The 16,853-nt window shown below is 45.4% G+C and overlaps 1 long non-coding RNA gene and 4 other non-coding genes across 5 annotated transcripts in view; all 5 read right to left on the reverse strand.

The window, feature by feature from the left end:
* Positions 1 to 4,526: 4,526 nt before the first annotated feature.
* On the reverse strand, positions 4,527 to 4,654 carry LOC147746926 (small nucleolar RNA SNORA35). The gene has a single exon (XR_015300301.1). It is a non-coding gene; the product is annotated as a small nucleolar RNA SNORA35 (small nucleolar RNA).
* A 60-nt stretch (positions 4,655 to 4,714) lies between these two features.
* LOC147746927 (uncharacterized) overlaps positions 4,715 to 16,853 on the reverse strand; it is an 84,170-nt gene continuing 72,031 nt past the window's right edge. The window contains exons 2-6 of the long non-coding RNA XR_015307500.1: positions 6,729 to 6,818; positions 6,315 to 6,383; positions 5,866 to 5,927; positions 5,141 to 5,202; positions 4,715 to 4,802 (exon numbers count right to left, since the gene is read on the reverse strand). This is a non-coding gene — a long non-coding RNA (uncharacterized LOC147746927). The remainder of the gene's footprint in view (positions 4,803 to 5,140; positions 5,203 to 5,865; positions 5,928 to 6,314; positions 6,384 to 6,728; positions 6,819 to 16,853) is intronic.
* On the reverse strand, positions 4,870 to 4,940 carry LOC147746928 (small nucleolar RNA SNORD38). The gene has a single exon (XR_015300158.1). It is a non-coding gene; the product is annotated as a small nucleolar RNA SNORD38 (small nucleolar RNA).
* Positions 5,285 to 5,356, reverse strand: LOC147746929 (small nucleolar RNA SNORD38). The gene has a single exon (XR_015300160.1). It is a non-coding gene; the product is annotated as a small nucleolar RNA SNORD38 (small nucleolar RNA).
* Positions 6,889 to 6,963, reverse strand: LOC147746930 (small nucleolar RNA SNORD55/SNORD39). Its single transcript, XR_015300513.1, has one exon. It is a non-coding gene; the product is annotated as a small nucleolar RNA SNORD55/SNORD39 (small nucleolar RNA).

The following is a 16,853-nucleotide window of genomic DNA, read 5'->3' on the forward strand; positions in this document are numbered from 1 at the left end:
TAAACATGCTTTTACCATTCATGCATTTACAACGAATTCGTTGTAAATGTATGCGTGTTAAAAGCATATAAAATGTAATGCCATGCGTTATAATGGCATTGCGGAGTCATGGTACTTTTATAATGAAAGTATGCGGAGTGATGGTCTACGGAAAGAAAGTTGCGGGATAATGGGCATTTACCCTCCCCCGGTAAGTACATTGGTGGGACAGCGGCTCACATCTCCAGCAACATACTCATATTTTTTCACCACCGATTTGAAAAATGCACAGGTCTCTCTCATTGATGGCCAGCACCGACATACACTTTTAGACACACCTCCCACAAGTTCTAGAATTGCAAACTTTAGAGCTGGGGAGCTACGTTCGAATCTCGGCATCAGCTCAACATCCTGTGATTCCAGGCAAATTGCTTTGTCTCCCTGTGCCTATCACAAATTAATGTGTTCTTCTGTAATGTAAATTGTGCTCATGCCATGTTGCCGAGTTCGCGCTATATAATATTGCAAGGAAAAATAATGTAGGGAAACTAGAGTTCACACACTACTGAATGCGCACTCTTAAGTGCATCAGCAGTGCACTGTGAATAAGCGTTTCACATGCCTGTCACAGATAAGAAATGCTATCAAAACTAAATCATACAAAACAATACACTACTGGCCGGCAGCAATTGACACCTGGAAAACGTCGGGAGGGGCTGCTAGTATTCCATAATTTTATATCCTCAAGAGACTTCTCTGGTTTTAGAATTAGGGTCACTAGGGCCTCATTCCAAGATGCAGGCATTTCCGCAACATTCTGGAAGATGTCTGGAAACAGCTTAGTAATAACCAGGAACAAGACATCTCCTTATAGCGTACATATTTATGTTGGTCGCCCATCCAGTCTTACTGCTTTACCCAACCTAATTGTTCTCTTGACTTTAATGGGCATTATACTGTGAATAGCTGTATTACTATCCTCACTAATACTAGGTGGAATATCCTGGTTCAGCCCGGTTTTAACCTCTTCCTATGTGGTCACTGACCACTCCCGATATAGACCTTAACAGTAGTTCTGAAAAGCTTCCGATATCCTCCTGTTAAGGCCTTGTGGGTATCCAAAACCACCCCCACAGGGGTACTATCCCAGTTCATATTAAAGCATTCCTGTCTCTAGCATTAACCGCTTTTATAGCTGCCTCATCCTGCAGCTGTGTGAAATTTACGGTCCAACTTCTTTAACCTATCCTAGTAGACAGACATAACTAGTGTCTGCAGAATGATCTGACAAGTGGGCACCTAAGAGGGTCTTATTTACAAGGCAGCATTAAGTAGCTTAACACCACCTTGTAAATATGGCAAGGCCAGATCACTATAGGAATGTCAGGAAAAGTAACCAATCCCACTGAAATAGAGGCTTGTACATATGCCTTAGAGCAGGGGGGTCTTCAAACTGTGGGGCGCAACCCCCAGGGGGGCCGTGGAGCAATGCAAAGGGGGTCACGCCTTCAGTCATACTTCTTCCAAGGCCCACAGGCTGCAGCACCCCTCCTCATGTTTCAGCCCGGCAGCTGCTGCAGTGTAACTCAAGCTGTGGGCTGGGCAGTGTCTAGTCATCTCCAACACAAGTCTTTAAAGACCATTTGCATATTTACATGCCTTTGTAAACTGATTAGAGGTGTCGTTTTTTTCCTGGTTTCAGTACCCCCTGGGCCCCCACTGTGCCTGTTCCTTACATTTGCATTTTACAATTACTGCTATAGTGTGAAAATGTATTTAATGAAAAGGAATATAAAGTATGGTTTGCCAAAAGAAAAATGCCTGCCTCTTTTGTTCAAAGATCGCCTCTTGACACTAAATAGACTCTTAAATACAAAATAATCAATGCATTAGTTACATGACTTCTGTCTTTTTCCCGCTTTGTGAGTCAGGGGATCATGGAGGCAGCCCTAGAACACAATCAAGTGTTTTCCATTTATATTTGTTGTTCAAATATGCACAGATAAGTGCTTAAAATACAGCTTTAGGTGTCAACTTATTTTTGTATCGACTGAGCCATCAAAATAATCTGCTGGCAACTTTAACTATAGGATTAAGTTTGTTGCAGAATCAGCACATTATTTATTTCCTCCACCCTCGATCCATGCCGCAGTAGTATAACTTAGATCTTAAACCCTACACCGCCATCAAGAACATGCTGAGTTACTTAGAGTGTATGGAAATGCACTCTGCATTCAGACAAATCGCCCCTCATTCTCGGCCTTCACTTTCACCGCGCACTCACACCGATCATCATGCACTCACTGATCAACATGCACTCACCATTCACCCTGCACTCAGTGATCACTGCACTCACAATTCGTTGCGCTATTCACCCTATACCTCATGCTGCAGTCACACAAGTTCACTACTCATCCTGCACTCTTGACACTTCACTCACCGGACCCCCTCACTGCTCAATAAGCAACTCAAACAAGCCCATCAGTAATCATACATTTGTTCGTCCCATTCTGAACTTTCATCCGCACCCAAATTCATACGCCACCTCACACCTTGCAGTTACCTCTTACCCTACTCTCGCACTGTTGCATCGTTCATCGTGCACTGTCACCCACAGCGTGCAGAGGGTTAATGTGCCTGCTAGAAAGAACATGTACCATGCAGATCACAGAACAGAATAAACTAGGAGTAGCGCTGTAAAAAAAAAAGTTTGTCAGAAAGGTGCTAGATATATGTGGTGCATTGTTAAAGTGAGAGGTTGAATGGGGAGAGATGCTGTGAAAAGGGGTAAAAGAAAATGGCCTGCAAAGTGAGAGAAGGAGAGAGGGGTGAGAGGAAAGCTGCATGGGTAAACTGTTTAACTCTGCACAAAACCGTGAGGTTTTTAAGGGACCCCTGCCTCTCCTGGCCAGGTGAGCTTCTAATGTGGCAGCACGTATTGCTGCAGACTGGAAGGCCCTTCTCAAAGGTGGACTAGAAATCTTTGATGTCAATTGCTGTATTGGTTATAAACGGTTACTGATGGGGTGACATTGGTCTTTGGATTCTGCACCTAAAAGGTCACGCTTACGATTGGGGGGCCGCCGCCAGTGAGGAAATAAAAGGAGCCCTGCACCAGAATTAAATACAAGCACTGTCAAAGTCAATAGGTCTCACCTACACAAGAGCTATGAAAATGTTTGGAAATGTTGTGCACCAGCATGTCTGCTGTCAGGCATTGTTTAAAGTTAGGAGACTGGAGTACCATAAACCAGAGTGTCATGAAAGGAGTAGAATATGTATTAGTCAAATAGTGTGTCAAAGCTAAATGGCATAATTCCTTAGAAGGTGGTGTGCAGAATGTAGTACTTTTGGGAGTATATTGTAATGAAGTGGCATGGTATAGAAAGGAGTAACAGGTCGTGGACTAACGTGACATGAGGACACTGTGTAGAATGGCATATAATTGTGGTGTAGCATAAATAGTCCAGAGTGGACTGGAGATCATGGTAGTGGATTATAGGTGGAGTGTAGTAGATAAGAAATACAGGGTAGAGTGCTTTGGGCGCAGAGTAGATTGCAGTGCCCTAGTATCATTGAATTCATTGTTAGAGTACAGTCTTATAGTGTCAGAGTGGTCTTGTAGGTTGCAGTAGTGCACAGCTGTTGGCGCAGTAGTTGGCATAGGTGGTGCAGAGTAGCACAAAGTAGAGTGCAGTAGCAGAGTATCAGGCTGATAGCAGTGGGGAAATGAGCAGCAGCAAGTCATTCGGTAATGGGCCATCACTAGTGACAGAATTTAGCTGTGTAAAATACGCAGTCATTTAAATATTGTCAGTTGCATAGAATTATGAAAAATATGAAGGGGCCGATAAATTGTAGATGACATTTGCAGAGTGGACTGGTGCATGGTTGAAATAGAGTGTGAAGTGCCATTGAGTGACTATGGTGCAATGGCGTACAACTAATTGGCATAAAATGCAAGAGAATGGGGGAGATTTTTGTATAGCAGCATGTCTACCAGCCACTGAGAGCAAGATACCTGCTGTGAGTAAATGTGACACTTTGAAAGGGGAGTAAGTTCAACTGAAGAATGCATCACAAAAAAAATCTTCTAATTTTCTCCCATGTCAAAGGGTCTTTAAAAACAGCAGTCATTTGAAATCTGCTTTTAACACCTCACCTGGGTCAGTAAGTATAATTTTGTTGGTACCTTAACACACCAACCCTAAACAGCAGCATTACCACCCCATGGGTCCCGCACCCTACATGACCCAAGTCAAAACCAGCACACTATTATTTACTGGATGGCGAAATAATCCTGCAGTGTGATTATTAAAGAGTCTGGCAATTAACCACTTTAAAGTGATTTAACATCAAGACACCCCAATGATTGAAAGAAATGATAAACTGAACCAAACAAGCTTGATTACTCATGCGCATAGCTTCTACAGCATGGAATTAATACGAATCACACTGAAAACAGTCGATTGGCCAGAGCATGGGATTGTTAAAAGTATATGATTCCCCACCAAAAATGACTAGCAAAAATTGTAGGCAGTGTTCAATTCTGTACCCAACTTTCGGAAGGAGCAAGCTATTCAACAAGCCTGCCCTTTCTGCAAGAAGGGATTTGCTCTAGCACTGGAATGAGACCACAAGGCCAGTAAGACCAGATAGTCACTTGACAGTGCAGCCCACACGACTTTCATAGCATCTGGGCTCTACCCTAAAAAAAGTCATTCGACAGCCAATTAAAGATAAATACACTTTTATTAGACAGTAAAACAATTGCCGAAGCGCGTTCAATTCTTCAGACAGCGGTCCTTCATGACAAACAGCAACTGCAATGAAAACAAAGCTTCAGTTACACTTGTTGGAAACAATATTAAAACATATCACAGAGCAAGTCTTCCTCAGATTCCAAATTGTCATCGCTTAAATTCAGTAGCAGAACTGGACAAGATTCTCCTCACAGGAAGACGTTACATGAGGGTTCAACAAGGAGCGGATGATAAATGCACCTGAGTTCAGAGGGCGAATAGCAATGCAGGGGGCCAAATCCAACTTAGTACTGACGCCCAAACAAGCAGGCGCTGTATCTTTGGAATGGGAGAACACTCCAAAATCATTGCATAGCGCTGTAGTATGTGGATCACACAACAAATTACAGTGTACTCACCAATTCACTTGCCTGGAAATGGTCACAAGTAACTGACCAGGGTATTACATTCCAAGTTCTGGCTGCAAAAAAAAACAAAAAAAAACAACAAATTATGACTTCAGTGCCCTTTGTCATCCCCGGTGAAGAAAGAAATTGCTGTGTCTCCTTCAGTTGCCAAACTGTCATCCATTATGATTTCAGTAGCAGAACTGGACAAAGTTATCATCAGCAGAAGACATTTCATGGACCGAATAACGCAGTTGAAGTGGTAGCCATATGTCAATACACTAGATCTGGTGAACAACAAGATCGCGGTAGACTATTTAAAACAAATTAGATGCTACTTAATATCCAAAACTACATTAAAAATATTGGGAGACCTAGGAATTATAGGAAGACCTTGGGGAGCCCTGCGTACAGATCACGTGCTCCTTTTCACTAAACCAATTCAGATGTTCAATACTTTCCACTCTATTTGCTCTTGGGCACTGTGAAGGCCGGGCCTGCAGCACAAATGTTGATCTTAGAGGTCCTGACTCGGTTTTAAAGACTCCTGGAAACAGCTTCTCCTTGAACCCTGGCACTCCCACCTCTGGGTTTCCACTCTTCAGTCCAGACTAATTTTAATGCTCAACCTCACTGTCTGCATGACCTTCCCACCGTAGACTACAGAGGGCACGTAGACTACAGAGGGCACCCACAGAGCTATTATTGCAGTGAGTAGTAAAAATGACGGTACTTACATTCAAATGTCCACGGTCGGCAGCGCGTATTTTCGGGCTTTGACGGAGTGTTAAGGAGCCGGCTAAAACAAAACGGAAAGAAAGGTCACAAGGCATCGTGAACGCGTGGAAGGCGGAGAAGCAGCAGCACTAGGCAATCAGTCAGAGTAACTATGACATTCCTATCACTGGCAGGGGCGAGGGCAGTAGACTGCCGTCGTTACCCACCTAAGGCAAAGCTTTCATCACACAAGTTGCCTTGAACTAAACGCATGTAGACCCCCCTACACCAAATCGCTATAGTAAGTCAACACTAATCATCTTGGGTTCTCTCTAGAGTAGTGCGCCACTCGCAGCAAAGCGCTTTGACGCCTCGCCTGGGGTAGTTAAGCGCTATAAACATTCACCTCCAATACATCTGCCAGAAAAGCGGTTTGAACGAGCATTAATAAATACATAAATAAACTCACCTTCATATCAAGGCATGATGAGGACTCCGCCCCCTGTGCGCCTTTGTCGTGGTGCCTCAGCAACTTTCACTGCAAAACAGGAAAATAAAAGTTAACATGCGCAAAACGTAGACGTGCCAGCGCGGGTAGTGTTCATGCGCGCAGCACCAACATCTCACCCCCCCCCCCCCCCCAGCTCTAGTGCGGGAAGAAAGCAAGTACAGTACCGTTCTACGTAAAGGACCTCGAGGCGCTAGGTCAACTTCATAAATGCATCAAGGCGCATTGCTACAAAAGACTATAGCGCTAAGAAAACACTGAATACGTGTGGAAGGAACCAGAGCCGCGCGTGAGTGAAACACGGGCCTTCGATAACAGCTGGACCTCCGTGCAAGGTTAGAGACCACGAGGCGGCGGCGTTACACTACTACTCACCAGTGCACACGCGGCGGTTCCTTCACGTGCCGACTCTATTTTCCTTCGTTCTTGCTGCGCTCCGGGCGGAGACCAGGACGAGAGGGGGCCCTGTGGGGAGCAAGAACGAGACATGAAGCGGCTGATGGGGGTGGAGGGGGCCGGCGTTGACACGCTGCGCTGAGTGTTCAGTTCTCCAAGGTTTATCCACACACGAGATTCAGGTTTAATCCGCAATAGAGTTTCATCACTTACACTCAGAGCACCAAACCCCTCCCACGAGCATAAAACGAACCAGGATCCTGGTACCCAAAGCCAACCATTAAACATGGACCCAAACCGTTAAATGTGGACCCAACCGCAACAATCGCTGGGTAGGGCGCCCCTTGCCACGCGCTAATCAGTGACAGAAGGCAGGGCCTTCAAAGAGTGAACCGGACTCCACATGAGGCGGCCGCGTGCCCACACGCCTCACGTGGTCAAGTCCCGTTATATCGGGACGGGTCAAGCATTACCAGACCCCATGCTGATTGAGCAGGGGACTGTGCACGCGGACAGACGGAGCGCGCCCTCTCCCTGAACGAGACACCATACTCCTCTTACCCATTATCAAGGCAGCAGAGATGAAACAGAAGTCTCCCGACTTGCGCTGCCTACTCATATACCTAGGAAGTCTCGCGAGAACTCACGTTCAGTGATGTCACGGAAAATAGGGGAGTGTCGAAGGTCGTTCAGCCTGCGTAACGTGCAAGGCCTGCGTGGAATTCAAATCACCCGGTTCTCCACAAAGGCTCTCTTCGCTACACTGTGCTCCATCTTTAAATGTTTACTTCGAGACTTACCGAGGAGGACATTGGTCAAACTTAAATAATTAGCAAACGTAGTTTCCAGAGACAAGCAGGGAAATAGATACAAATAATTTTGCCGAACATTTTAGATTTTTTAATTTGAAATTGTAAATAAATGATAATGCAGAAACTAACCTTTGATTGCCGCCAATTTTTCAAGGTGAATGCATAACTAGATGCCGCAGTTTAGGTTGTGTTTCAGTATCTTGATTTCCTAGTGTGCTTCACTGCGTATGCTTATTGGACAACCATGCCTACCCCATTGGACTATCCCCTTCGTGTTGTAAAGCTTTTATTCGACATATTTGTCATAAAGCCAAAACATATAAAAATACATTCATATACACAATTTTTAAAAAAATTTGTATAACCTGCAGGCGCTGCAGAAGGCCCTTGTTGGCCCCGGCGTAAAGTGAATTACAATAATCGAGTCTTGAACCAACAAGGGCGATCACCACCTGTTTCCGTGCCTGTGGGGAAAGATAATGGACGATCCTTTTCAGGGTCTTGATGACGCCCCAACAGGTAGCCACCGTTCTGTTGACCTGAAGCTCCATCGAGAGTTGGGTGTCAAAGATGACACCGAGGTTCCTGGCAGATTGTGTAGGTGTGTAGGTGTGGGGCAGATGCCTAAAGAGGGAGGCCACCACTCATCTGACCACATGCCCTGATCTTTGCCTGATATTGGTGTTAAGATTGAAAGGGGCAAGAGCCTCGTTAGTAAAATTTCTGAAGCTCCTTTTAGAGACCTTTTTGCCAATGCCCAAATCAACATCAGAGCGGGGGATGTAAAGGGACAGTGGGACAGCTAGGTGGTCGGACCAGGTAATCGGTACCGGCGTTCCAACATCTAGTCTAGGGTTGTTAGAAAAGATCCCATCAAGGATATGCCCCGCTTTATGGGTCGGGTGGAGAACTCTTTGGACAAAGTCGCACGCCTCCAAAGAGTTAAGCAAAGAGGAAGTATCTTTCGAGGCCGTATCCTCTAAGTGGAAATTGATGTCCCCCAAAATGGTAAGATGTGGTCTACCAAAATAGGGTTCGAAAATTCTAAAGAGATCTGGGCAAAAATTAGCTCTGGACCCGGGGGGCCTATACAGTAAAATACCAGAAAAGGAGCTCGAAGGAGCTTGCACAATACAAAAGTATAGGGCCTCGAAGGGGTCAGTAGGAACTGATAGGGGTTTTATGGTGCAGGAGAGAGTGGATTTAAAAAGAATAGCTATTCCACCGCCTCTACAACGTTCTCTATCTAACCTCAGGAGGGTGTATCCTTCAGGTGTGGCCAAAAGGAGATCATGGCCAGAAGAGTTAGAGGCCCACGTCTCGGTAACAAAGACCCAGTCCGGATGCCTCGTACTAACAAAGTCATGGAATTCAATCCCACGTCTGATCAAAGAGCGAGCGTTGATCAGATAGCCATGTTTAGATTGGGAGACATGACTAACAGACGCAGGAGGGGTGGAATGCATACGGGCCTGAATTAAACAATTAAAAGAAATATTACAGGAAGGACACGCACGCGCCAAAAGCAGTACCTCGGGTCTAAGCTGATGATGACAAAAGTGTGCAGGGGGTCTCAGTAACAGGAGGTTGCGAAACAAGGCATCCCGGGTGGAGGACATGGATATGTCGGAAGTCCCAGAGTCCAGCACGTCCTGCATCCCGTCCTCAGCGCGGACGGGCGCAGACGGGCTGAACTCTGGCGTAACTCCGGCGTCAATCAGGCGTCCCCGCTGCGCGTAACCGCTGCGCGTCTGCATGACTGATTTAAATACACGCCTAGCGTCCTTCTGACGACTAGAGCGTCAAGCCTACCTGCTAGCGCCGAAAAGCGGCACAAAGTACTTCCAATATGGCGCTACTAGGAAGAGATTACGCAAGGAAGCGGACCCGCCCAACAGCGGTGTGGTTCCCACAAGTTAGAGTGCAGGTGAGGGCCAGGCGCAGTTTAAAAGCAGGGGAAAATTTAAATAAATCCAAAATAAATGAAAAACAAGGTATTTTTAAAATCGAGCAGCAGCTCTGGTCCTGAAGCGCACACAGCGCGTGCAAAGGTCGATTAACAGCTGACAAGGGGGAGCCTACGATTTACCTGACTTAAATACACGCCTAGCGTCCTTCTGACGACTAGAGCGTCAAGCCTACCTGCTAGCGCCGAAAAGCGGCACAAAGTACTTCCAATATGGCGCTACTAGGAAGAGATTACGCGAGGAAGCGGACCCGCCCAACAGCGGTGTGGTTCCCACAAGTTAGAGTGCAGGTGAGGGCCAGGCGCAGTTTAAAAGCAGGGGAAAATTTAAATAAATCCAAAATAAATGAAAAACGAGGTATTTTTAAAATCGAGCAGCAGCTCTGGTCCTGAAGCGCACACAGCGCGTGCAAAGGTCGATTAACAGCTGACAAGGGGGAGCCTACGATTTACCTGACTTAAATACACGCCTAGCGTCCTTCTGACGACTAGAGCGCCAAGCCTACCTGCTAGCGCCGAAAAGCGGCACAAAGTACTTCCAATATGGCGCTACTAGGAAGAGATTACGCGAGGAAGCGGACCCGCCCAACAGCGGTGTGGTTCCCACAAGTTAGAGTGCAGGTGAGGGCCAGGCGCAGTTTAAAAGCAGGGGAAAATTTAAATAAATCCAAAATGAATGAAAAACAAGGTATTTTTAAAATTGAGCAGCAGCTCTGGTCCTGAAGCGCACACAGCGCGTGCAAAGGTCGATTAACAGCTGACAAGAAAAAGAAGCTATATACATTATATAAATAAATAAAATGCCAGTGGTTAAAAAGACTTATTGTTCTATGTTTTAAGCCCAAGTTTCTTTCTAATCAAGCAGACACTATGGAGATACCTACTGACTCCAAAGGTTACCAACTGAGAGGTCGAGGATCTAAGTATCCTTTCAGCCTCTTTGAAGGATCTTATGCCCAAATTTTTGCAAAGAGGTTTAATCCATTTCATACGTTGAAGTTTATATAACGGACAAAAGAAAAGGATATGGGCCTCGTCTTCTTTTTGGTTAAGTTCGCACAATTTGCAATATGATTCATTCCCCTTGAAGTTTCCCCACCGACAGGTGTTTGCATTTATTTGTAAAACCCCATATCTGTATTGTAGGTATACAGTTTTGGCCAAGGGTGGCTCAACTTCGTCCATGAATTGTTCGAACATGGGGGTATTCTTAAATTGCAAAAACTTCTGGGCTAATGAGCCAGTGCCACGTTCATATGAATATGCATTATTAGTCATGTAACACCAAAAAGCAGCTTTTACCTGTTCTTTACAATTAATTTGCAAAGCAGCAGGGTTTTTCCAGAAGTGTGAAAGACCTATTTTTGTGAACCAAGTGGATATATGTCTCAGCCACTTGATTGAATTGAATGTGTCCAGTTCCCTAATTTCCAATAAACCAGTTCTATAGTCAGTGAGTTCCGGGGTAGGCCATAGTCTTACCCAGTAAAGAAGTGGCCTCAACCAGCATAAGAAATCTGTACGTTTTATATTAATATCTAGATAGACAGGCACTAAGGGCGTTCTTAATGGTAATCTTAGTAGGCGCCTAAAGAACGCGTTCTCATCAATATCAAATGTCTTGTTTGAGTAAGGCCCCCAAATCTCTGCCCCGTATAGGGCTGCAGATTGCGCTTTAGCTTTGAACACTTCTATCGCAGGAGTTATAGCTTTTGAAGTGCTCCCTCCATGAATTTTTAAAATAGGGAGTGAGTTGTGTTTAAGTGTCAGCCTACTTTTTTCTAGTTGTTTTTTCCAGGACATTTTACTATCTAGCCTGATACCCAGGTAATCAAAAAATTCCACGTACTCTAATTTGGTATTTTTTAAGGCCAAATTCTTCTTGAAAGTTTTTTGGGGATTAATGGCCATGTATTTAGTTTTTGATGAATTGATTTCTAGCCCCTTTAACTCACAATAACTGTTGAATTGGTTTATTAAATTTTGTAAGCCTTTGGGTGTTTGTGATATTAAAATGGTGTCATCCGCAAATAACAGTGCTGTAATTGCCTCATTGCATAGTTTCGGGAAATCGTGGTTGCATTGTGCCAGATAAGGGGGGATATCGTTTACAAATAAAGAAAAAAGGGTGGGTGCCAACACGCACCCTTGTCGTACCCCCCTTTTTACTGGTATAGCTTGGGTAAGTTCGCCATTTCTTCCCCACCTTACTCATGCAAAATTATCAGTGTGAAGCTTTATAAGGTTAAACAGCAATTCATCCGGGACACCCATATTCCTTAAGGTATCCCATAGTAGAGAACGTGGGACAAGATCAAACGCTGAGCGTAGATCCATAAATGCTACGTATAGGCTACTCTTCTTTAATTGGACATATTTCCAACAAATACACATAAACCTATACACCTGGTCCACAGTGCTTGTATTGATTCTGAACCCTGCTTGATATTTTGAGAGGATTTTGGATTCCTCTATCCAGTCTAAAAGTCGGTTTAAAATATGCCTGGCAAAGATTTTTTGTAAAATGTCGATTAAACTAATCGGTCTGTAATTACCTGGGTTATAGCGGTCCCCTTTTTTGTAAATGGTAACTTTTTCCGCCCCCTTCCACGTTTCAGGAATCGGGGTCCCTGACAGAATAGAGTTACACAAAAAATTTATATAGGGGCACCATACTTCAATGTTATGAGTAAATAAATCCCCAGGTAGTTTGTCCGGGCCTGGTGCCTTGCCCGCCTTAATTGCCTTGATTGCACATAGAGTCTCTTCAGTACTAAATTTGGGTGAGCTGGTACACGGGGGTAGAGAACCTAGGTTATTTTGGTCTGGGGACACATCTGCCAAATCATATAGTTTTACAAAATGGTCGTACCAAATTTTTTCATCCAGAAAAAAGTCCCTGTTGGAGCTACCCGTTTTATTATTTTTTTATATCAAGCTCCAAAAGGTACTTTGGTCGTGCTTCCTAGCAACATTTAGAAGATCTTCCCAGATCAAATTATCCCATTCCTTTTTTGCACTAGAGAGGAGTCTTTTGTATTCGTATCTACACTCTCTTACCCTCATCTGGTCTTTGGATTTCACGGCATTGATTAGGTTACTTTTTGCTAGACGACACTGTTTGTTATACCACGGTGTCTCTAGTTCCAGTTGCCTTCTTGTGTTACCTTTATCGATACGACATGTTTTACTCAGGAGGGGAATTAATGCTTCTACTAGATGGTTGTGCATTTTAAGGACTTCCTGGGTACCCAAACTCAAGTTGTCATATAAGGGGATGATGTCTGAAAAGGTGTTGTAAATACCCACGAGTGTATCTTTTTTTGCTAGTATGTGTGGCCACTTTATAGCTCTTCTATTATTGGAAACCTCGACCTCTCCCACCTCCCTGATAGATTCTGTTTCACCATCTAATGTAAAAGATGGATGAGAAAGTAACCCCAGTTGTAGAGGGAAGTGGTCGCTTTCTGGTCTATTCACGACTTTAAAGGCCAACAACAGATGCCACAAGTTGGTTGTGATCAGCATAAAATCAATCAATGATTTAGAGGTCCCCTTGTTATATGTATAATTTGCTGGTTTATCTGGATCAAGGCGACCGTTACATGCCCTTAAATCATTGGATACAGTCAGTTCAAAAATCTGCATGGCTGCCACTGAGCTTTTAACTGATTTTACACTGTCTAGGGAAGGAATCTCGTGTATCCTATCTTCATTTTCTAATAGATTTTCAAGCCCCAACACAGGCTCGAATTGGCAGTTTAAGTCCCCACCTATAATTACTTGGGAGTTTAGCTCCAGGTTACCCAAATACGAGCTTAGTTGTTCTACAACCATTGATTCCTTGTTTTGGGGGTTTGGTCTGTTGTAAATATTTATCAGGTAGACATCCCCCATATCCTTCATGGTCATCTTTACCCCAAGCAAGTCATTGGAAACAAAGTTCAAAGGTGAAACAACAACATTCAGGGATATTCTTATCCAAATTATTAAACCCCCTGAAGGTCTACCTCTTACAGATGCAATCACCCCACAGTGAAATGCTTTATAACCGAGTCTATGAACCATATTGATTGCCCAGGTTTCTTGTAAGAGTATGATATCATGCTCTTCCAAGAAAGAACTCCAGTTCCTGTCACAAAGGTTTCTTGACAACCCTGCAATATTCCATGGCAGAATTTTTATATCTCGTATTAATTTACATTGTACTGAGTTACTGGGATATTCGTTGCATACATTTGGTGTTTCCCCCTCAATAGGACCGTCCTGAAGCTCAGTACATGCCATTAGTGACGTGTTTTGGTCCTGTGCAGTACAAATATCCGCTGATGCCCTCACTTGATGATCTCTAAGGATGCTAGCAGTCAATGTTCCAGCCCGTGTAATTTTGGCTGGTTCGGTTGCAGAGGGCGTTACACAGGTACTTGAGCTTAGTCTCACACAATAACAATAACGCATTTCAGTGTGGTGATCCGCATCACTGCACTGAAATGCATTGTCACGCATTATAGCGCCTCCTCAGCTGCCACGTGGAGCGCTGCTATAATGCACATATGATGGACCGAGGTGCCTCTCAGCGCCGTGCGCACTGCTCCTGGTAGGGAGAGGCTAAAGAGGCTGTATAAATCTGCTGCAGCTCTACAAGTACTGACTGCTACAATGTAATTGTATCCAAGTTAGGCATAAGCTGGGGGCCGATTTACGTGGCGCCGAATTTAGACTGACGTCACTACAGTCAGTGTCCAATGGTAGACTCTGACTGACAGTGAGATAAATAGGGTGCCATCAGGGTCCATCCTCCTGATGGCACCCCACGTTTTTCAAAGTTCAATGGCGCAGCTCCTGACCTCGCCGCTCTCTCTGCAGTGGGGTGCGGGCCGGGGATGAGGTGGTGGATTTCCACCGTCGCTGGCTCATTAATCCAATCTAGAATCGGATCCCACCTGCAGCATTCGGCCACAGGCTGACTCTCCAGTCAGTATCATCGAGGCAGCACCGGGGGCCAGTTCCAGTAAGAGAGTGGGTGCAGCATGATTAATGGCACAGCGGCAGCCGTCATAGCTAAGACAACCAGGACCTTCACCTTCACCAAGCGCACCGGGCCTCGCCACCCCTACCCTGGCTCAGCTGCCCAGTGAGGATCATGATTTTTCAGTAAGTGCTTGGGACAGCAGGAAATCTTAACTGTAATTTTACATTGCGTCTTAAAAAAACTTCTTTGTTTGCGCTCGCATTTCAAGTGCTTGCGGATGTTTATTTCAAGTCAAGTCAACAACGCTTTATTTCGATATGTGATATCATAAAAGCACAGATAGAGATTAAAAACACAATTCATAATAAATACATTAAAAAAGGAATTTCATCTAAAAGACTTTTTACAGCGGGTGAATAAAAGATATATTAAACATTAGCAGTTTTGCGAATGATTAGAAACAGTTAATTACACAGATTCTTTATAAAACCTTTTGTCTGATTAACCATACCCAGCTTATGAATTTAGCCACCCCACAGGCTAGAGTTGTACTAGGGTCAACCTTAAGTATTCTTAGTGCAACAGAGTGGTCCCTAGTTTAAAGCTGCTGGCACACAGGTTTAAGCCATTTCAGTCTGGGTTTTGTGTAGGCTGGGCAGACAAAGAATGGAAAGGGGCGACCACTCGGTCCCCCCGAACGTATGGCGGAGTGCCTCGATCCCCCCGGGAAGCCATTTTTGGGCGGGAGGCGCGTCTCGGCTGGTATGCCCGAAGCGGCGTAGCCGGGGCGCGCTTTTTCCCGCCCTAGAGTGGGCTGGCCTAGACACCGACGTAGCCAGCCCCGCCCTAGGGGCAGGCAAGGGCGGGTTTACGCCCGCCCTGAAGACGGATAAAAAGAGACGCAAGACCAGAAGACGTCCTCTTGTTCTTGTGCTCCGAAGCTGCACCTCCTCGCTACACGTGAGCTCGGGACAGAACGAAGAGCCAATTTTGAGCGTTTTAATCTTTTTCTTTGCCTTCTAGATACTTCGTCGGAGAGATGCCCAAGAAAGGCGCAAAGAGAATGACGACTGAGCAAATGGTTCGGGCCCTTTGTAAGGATATGTCCGACATAAAGAAGCGGTTGGCGGAGCGAGACGGGGAGGAGGGATCGGGCCAACCACCGGTTGGAGGGAGACCTAAGAGGCCGAGAAGGGTTCCAGCCGGGGGAGATGTCCCGGCTCCCTCCGCCCCGCTCGAGGTGCCGACCCCGCTACCGATGGAGGGGAATCCAATCCCCGTTGTCATCACCCCGACATCCAATGAGGATATGCCCCCCGAGCTGGCAGCACAGCTAGCAGCGTGGTTGGGCGATAGTACTGAGGGCGCCACGGCTGCCGAGGCACAGGCGCTGATAAGAAAGCTGCGTAAGGAAAAAGAAGCAGCCAAGGTGACCGCGCCGGTGGCGGTGATAGAAAAGCCACAAGTGGCGGAAGCAGCATCGGGTTCAGGTAAGCGGCCATTGCCGATCGCAAGGGACGAGTCAGCACCCTCTCGTAGAGAAAGATTGGGGCAGCATGTTCCTTTAGCAATTAAAGAAAAGATTTGGGCGGGGGAATACGTGAATATATTCTCCCTGCTTGTCGATCATTATGAGGTAGAGCATGTAAAGAGTCAAAAGGACCTAATGCATCCAAGTGTTTGGCGCGCAAAAATGGCCGCCTTTAAGGTAAATGAGAATATTGGCAACTGGGGCAATGCGTGGGGTATTTTTACATCGATTTTGGGGGAACGTAGGCCCGAGTTGCTTCCTGAGTTTCCCATTTATCAATCACGAATTATGGGTTACTCGACAGCATATCAAGGTAACCATTGGTTCTGTTATGACAATCTGTTCAGGAAGGAGAAGGAGCATAACAAAGGTTTGACTTGGGATTGTTACGATTCTGTGACGTGGAATAAAATGAAAGAATCAGGAATGTTAAAAATGCCATTGGTTGGGAGCAATGTTGTTGATTACTCCCGCCAAAATGTGGGGACGCCCTTTCGACCAGGTACGAGCACCGACGATCATTCGAGACCCGCCGGCAATACAGGGAAAAGGGGTTTCTGCTTTAATTTCAACAAAGGGAAATGTACTAGGCCACCGGGATCGTGTAAATTCAAACATGAATGTAGTACTTGTGGGTCGTCCCATCCTGAGTCATCGTGCAGAGCCAGAACGAGTGAGAATGGGGGTAAGGGAGGCGCCAAACAGGTCTAAGATAGTCCGAGGGGCGCCTTTACCGACCCCGATTGATACCTTGGCAATGATTCCCTGGCTTAGCGAATACCCGGATCGTACTTCTGCTGGGGTGCTGCGGAACGGTTTTACA

Source organism: Lissotriton vulgaris, chromosome 1_1, assembly GCF_964263255.1.
Source record: "Lissotriton vulgaris chromosome 1_1, aLisVul1.2, whole genome shotgun sequence".
NCBI classification, from domain to species: domain Eukaryota; kingdom Metazoa; phylum Chordata; class Amphibia; order Caudata; family Salamandridae; genus Lissotriton; species Lissotriton vulgaris.